This window comes from Sipha flava, unplaced genomic scaffold, assembly GCF_003268045.1.
Source record: "Sipha flava isolate LNK unplaced genomic scaffold, YSA_version1 192_pilon_pilon, whole genome shotgun sequence".
In the NCBI taxonomy this organism is placed as follows: Eukaryota; Metazoa; Arthropoda; class Insecta; order Hemiptera; family Aphididae; genus Sipha; species Sipha flava.
Window position 1 is genome coordinate 501,088 of NW_020272724.1, and position 6,805 is coordinate 507,892.

General features: G+C 30.2%; 1 pseudogene; it reads left to right on the plus strand.

Moving 5' to 3' along the window:
- The first annotated feature begins 3,946 nt into the window (after nt 1–3,946).
- LOC112681592 lies at nt 3,947–6,050 on the plus strand (annotated as a pseudogene).
- The last annotated feature ends 755 nt before the right edge of the window (nt 6,051–6,805 follow it).

Consider the following 6,805-nt stretch of genomic DNA (forward strand, 5'->3'; position numbering starts at 1 on the left):
ACTTACAATATTTTTAAAATTTGTTTTTTTTTATAAGTATTATAGTCTTATATTATGTTATGTCAGCATAAATATTCTTAGTTATACCTATAACTTAAGATATCTTCGTATTGGGTGTTTATAGCCAATATTTGACATCAGTTTTAATCAAATGGTTGAAATCAAGTAATGGTTGTATCAGAAAGTTTAAATTATATTTCTATGGATTGACAATGAATGAAATCTAAGAAAAATTATACAATCATAGAAAATATTTAACTTTTTATGTACGAACATTTTTTGTTATATATAAACACAGTCAACTGTATTGTTATCTTAATTTTTTCTATGTGACACATGAGGGAGGCGACACTGAGGAATGTAGCGGTATACTGAGTTATTGGAGGGACAGTAGTCAGTCGTATGGGGACGTCCGAGGTGTCGTTGCCCTGTGTGAGTGTAATTAATGTTGTCGATACGTTGCATTTGTTTTATCAAAGTTATTAAAGGGAATTAAAGTGTTTAAATCTGCGTTAATAATTATTCATTTAACAGTATTATGGTACGTTGATCTTTAAATATTATAAACACTAAAATGTTTGCACTAACCTAACCGTAATGAGCATGTGTTTTTTTTTTTAATTTATTTATTTTAAAATTATTTGTCATATTCTATGCTATTACAAGTTTATTTACATGTTATATAAAATAGTGTTGTTAATGGGTACGGCTTGAGTTATAAATATAATTAAAGAAAGTACAGTAGTATAGACGGTAATTTTATGTAATTTTACATTATTTAATAATGTAGTGTTGTGCTATAAAAATTATGGATAGATAAAATGCCTTCAGTGACAAGTGTGTGAGCATGGAATGAGTTATTTAAAAAAAAAAAATGTAGTGGATGATATTTAACTATTTATTGTTGATATTATAAAAATGCTTGTTTTTTTTTTTTTTTTTTGATATTGCACCACAATTAATTTAATATGCATTTGAATTTAGGTATAACTGAAGAGGACATGATGGATAACTCAACTTTATTTATTAGTAGAAAGGCTTAGAGATTCTATGGCAATGAACATTAGCATTGATGAAAGTAATAATTTTTTTTAATGTTTAAAATTTAAATTTTTTTTTTTGGTTAAATACATTAACAAAATTATTATTATCTTTTTAGGTGTAACTATACTTGCATTTAGAGATCCTGAAGATTCTTATGCCATGGATATTGGTCTAGTTGGAATAAGTGAAAGTGCAATACATTTAAACCCAAGCGTGTCTGATGAACCAAGAAATGAAGGTAACTATAAATGTGTTTAGTGTTATTTTATTATTAATCAAATTTTATTTTTAGTTATCAGTGAAGGTATTTCAATGTGTCAATCCCGATGTATCATATTATTCTGTGGTATCATCGTCCGTGTGAAATATATACTTGTAGACTGTAAATTATTAACAACATTGTAATAAACTGAGCACGCTGAGTTTTATCATTACAAAATAAGTTTATTCATAAGAACAGTTGTTTTACAATAAATACATAAGAATATATATAAATATATAATTGTATGAGTGTCAAAATAAAATTAATATAATATAAAATCAAATATACTTGATAATACAAACATTTAACATAACGAGTAATATTTAGTATGTTTATAACTTATGGCTCTGTAGCGCTTTGTAGTCGAATGGTTTATAGTTGGACGGTTATTTGTGTATTTAATAATACTGAAGTTTGTGGCGCAAAAGGGGATACGGGTCACGAACTTAGCATGAAGTCCTATACACCACCGTAAGTGGTAAAATAGTCGAAGGTGTAGGGTTTTACGGCCACACCGGATTAACACATTACTCAAGCCGTGTTTTGTTTTAAAAAAAACGTGGTCTATGCGCCGAACGTGTCGTATAAGAAAACTGAGTTTATGTGGGAAGCGCTGATATCGGCGGAGAGATATTATTTAAGCTAGGCAGTCCGACAGACGGGGTGTAAAGACCGTACTTTGGACTTTGTAACCACTGGTAATATCTCGCAACCGATTTGTAATCAGAAAAAGGTGTTGAGTTCAACTATATATATGTTCGGTGGTTATTGATATGATTCTCTGGGTGAGTAAAAGGTACATGTTTTATTTAATAAGTTTTTTACCCAAAACTTTCTACAATAAATTTCACCTCAAACTTTCGAATCACTACAATCCACTCATAAAAGATCTTTCCATTCGAACTCTACCTGGTAATCCCCAACGCAGGTTGAAAAGAACATGGTGTCGTGACCTTCTCAAATAAATTATCAATTTAACTATTTAACTATTAGCATACCAATGCACTATTTACATCAGCTAAAGTGTCACTAATGGGTGGCTCCTTTAATCACGAATTTCTCGTCTGAAATATTTTTTTTATTTCTATTTCTATTGTTACACTGCTCACATATGCTTATTGTGCAAATCGTACAGATTGTATATTTCAAATTAAAATTTAAAAAAAAAAAAAAAAGTTTTTTATAGAGTAATATATATATTGCTTCTAGAGGTATTAATAAATTGTGCATTGGGAGCGCTTCCGAATTATATTATCTCTTTATTAGTATGAGTGTGTGAAAGTTGATGAATTGCGTTGTAAAATTTAGGTTTTTAATATTATATCACGTCAGCGCTATCTCTTGCCGTCGTAGCGCACGAAATCGACGATCCGACGTGCGATATCGTGATACCGGTGGTGCGGCATAGCGGACGGTAGCATGTGTGTGTGATCGTTACAACATTATTATTATTTTTCTTCCACGGATCGTATAGTATACAGTAGTTAGTTTTATGAATGTTTAACACGTTCGCGATCACTTCACTTCTTAATATTTTTCAAGTACCTTCCTCAGAGAATCACTTTTATATTACTGGTATAGCAGTAATATTTTATTACTGCTATACCAGTAATAACTTATTTAGCATTACAAAAATACTAATATTGAAATGATCACAAAATCTATTTTATTATTTTTCAGAATATATTTTTATTATTAACAATTAATTCTTCAAAATATATGCAACTACTTTTTATGAGAAAAAAAATACATTATAATTATATTATACAAAAAAAAAGTATCTATAAAAAGTATAAGTATATGAAAAAAAAAAAAAATTACAACTTCTTTTTGAAATGATTTTATAAATGCTATGAATAATAATTAATGCTTTATATAATATTATCCTGGTGCGATTCTTCGAAACACTTACTAGGGCATAAAGGTTTACCAAAACATTTGCATTGTGTAGCGAGCCTCGACTTGATAGGGTTGAGCTCGTACGATTATTTAATGACGGAGATCTCGTTGTTGATTGGTAGATGGAAAACGTCAGAGGTTGAGACAAAATACACGAACGTTAAATGAACGTAAGACTTTATTAAATGAATTAAACAAGTACAATGAAAACTAACTAAGTACTAAGGTAATCTACGGTTCAGCCGCAAGGAGTGAAACATAGACTACGTGTTGAGGCGAAGACACAAGTTAGTTCTGCCCTAGTATACAAACGTATCCATATATATACTAGTGTTACTCCTACGTTTACGTGCTTCTGTAAGGTCGACAATAAGGAAAACGGAAATACCATAAGGAAACAGGAAAAGAGACTTATGGGTGCCGAGGTCTCCATGGCCTTGGTTAGTATATAACAGGGGTGGCCAACATGACTATGTACGCGAGCCACATGTATTAATAAAATTATATCAAGAGCCAAATTATCTAATGTGTACTTTTATACCACAAAAGTAATAAAGATAGCAAACAGCCTATAAACATATCAAATTACGAAATATGAAATTATATCGTTTTTAATATAGTCTGTAGTCTGTGTTGAATAGTCCTATTGTAAACACCTCAATTTGTTTTGTAAAATATTTGTAATATTTAATAATTATATTTGTAATATTTTACCGATACTTATTGCGAAAGTTAGTTACGATGTCAATTTCTAATAAAGCGGTTAAACGTAAATATGAAGAAGAAAAACGGGAATTTAAATTAGAATGGGAAGAACTATACTTTTTCATACAGAAAAACGATAAACCATTTTGTGTCATATGTCAAGTTACATTATCACAATTTAAGGTTAGTAATTTAAAACGGCATTACGAAACCAATCACAGCACATTTAGTCGAGAATTTCCTATTGGTTCTGATTCGAGGAAAAATAAGCTATGTTCGATGAAATTAAAATTTGCTAAACAAACTAATGTTATGACAATGTTTACGAACGAGGCAGACGACTGTGTAGAAGCAAGTTTTGTAATTGCCTTTAATATTGCTCAAGCAAAACGTCCGTATACGGACGGCGAGTATATAAAAAAAAATATTTTAGATGTAATTTCTGTTTTAAATCCTGAAAATCAAAAACTTTTAAAAATGGTTGAAAATGTACCAGTATCACGACATACAATAGAAAGGCGTATTTCAACAATTAGCTTTGATATTTTCACCAATTTAAAAAACAACATTGCTAATTGTTTATCTCTTAGTCTAGCTTTAGATGAATCTACCGATATCCAAGATAAACCTCAGTTAGCCATATTTGTTCGTTATGTTACGAGTGATGTAGATGTGAAAGAAGAGTTGTTAGATCTAATTTCATTGAAGGAAACTACTCGGGGTATTGACATTAAGATTGCTCTCGATGAAACTCTACAAAAAGCTGAAATTCCACTAAACAAAATTATAAGCATTTCAACTGATGGAGCTCCTAGTATGGTGGGTTGTAAAAATGGATTAATAGGACTTTTAAAAAATGATACTAATTTCCCAGATTTTATACCTATTCATTGTATTCTACATAGAGAACACCTAACTGCTAAATATTTTAAATATGATCATGTGATGGATGTTGTTTTAAAAATTGTAAATTACATACGTTCAAGTGCAAAAAGACATCGGCAGTTTAAAAACTTCCTGGAAGACATAGAAGATGATATTCCTAATGATGTCCCATGGTATTGTCTAGTTAGATGGTTGTCGGTCAATAACATTTTAACTAAATTTTTTCAATTAATAGAACCAATCAAAGTATTTTTAATAGAAAAAAATAAAAGTTTTCCTCAACTTTCAAATTCAAATTGGTTAAGAGATTTGGCATTTTTCACCGACATCATGCAACATTTATCAACATTAAATGTATCTCTTCAAGGTCAAAATAAATTAGTTAATGACCTAGGGCAAAAAGTATTTAGTTTTCAAAATAAACTAAAACTTTTCATACGAGATTTACAATCAAACAATTTTACTCACTTTTCATGTTTAGAAAAAATAGAAGCGTCCCTGATAGAATCAGAAATAAAAATTAATTGTGACGACTATGTACTTAAACTTGAATTTCTATTTACTGACTTCGAAGAACGATTTCGAGACCTAAAGGCATTAAAACCCTCATTCGGATTTTTAGAAAATCCATTTTTGGTTAATGTCATTGAAAAGGGATGTCCATTATCACATCCAATCATCACAAATAAAGCGGATCTCGAAATAGAACTCTTGGAGTTATTAGAAGATGAAGGTCTTAAGCAGTTTATAAACAATTGTCCCTCTATATTGGAATTTTGGAAGCATATTTCTATATTAAAATACCCAAATATTAAAAACTGTGCGGTAAAATTGATATGAATTTTTGGAACGACGTATTCATGTGAATCACTTTATTCAACAATGAAAATAATTAAATCAAAATATCGTTCAAATTTGACTGATGATCATCTTACAGAATTACTAAGAACTGCTCTTACATCAATTCAACCAGATCTTAAGAAGCTTACTAAAAAAGTAGACACGAAAAAAATACCACGCAAACAAAATTAGCTTAATGTTTAATTTTTTAATTTATTATTCATATTAATTAATTTTTTTTTGTTTGATTTAATCTATATTCTATCCACTATAATACTAAAGCCTTAAATAAATACAATAAAAACATTTTTTTATAAATGTATACAAAAAAAATTTAAATATTTTGGTTTTTGTAAATAAGACCGCGAGCCGCATACGACTGTGACGAGAGCCGCATGCGGCTCGCGAGCCGTGATTTGGCCACCCCTGGTATATAAGGTATTACCTTCGACGTGCTCGCACTACCCAAAGGTTTTGTAACCCGGATAGAATTACTATGCTTACAGCCGACGTGCTTGTAATACCTATGGGATTACTACAATTGGAAAGATGTTTGTTTTCTTATTTTCGTCTTATAGCACTGCTTACAGTTTTTGAAGTATGTTTCTCTTTTAAAATTTAGCGAACGAGGTATTTTTTCTGAGTAATGATTGTTTTCAGGTGCTGCTTTTTTGCTTTTTTTGTCTTTGAAAAGTTCTGCTGTAGTAGTTTCTATTGGAAGACCAATTAAATTTTTGATGAGTAAATCACGGAATTGCTTAAAGGTAATGTTTCTTACACCAAACTTTTTGTTAAAAATAAAATATGAATTCCAGACAGTTATATCAAGCAAATGAAATAGCACCTTTTTATACCATTTAGCGGTTTCTGGGACACGAGTAATAGCTTTCCATCTGATCTGAACGATCTATACCACTCATAAAATCATTGTAGTCCTTTATCTCTATTGGTTTATTTTTTTCGAGACCATATCTATTTGTTATGGATACGATTTTCGGGTGATTTTTAGTTGTTATACAGAGCACGTCTCTTTTGTCTTTCCACTTTTACACATACACATTTTTATTGCGTCTCCATACATATTCACCACGTTTTAATTATTTGGTAGTCACTTCCTTGGGATTTCTTTTACGGTTGCTTCTTAATGTTCCCGTCGAGTGAGTTTTTTTT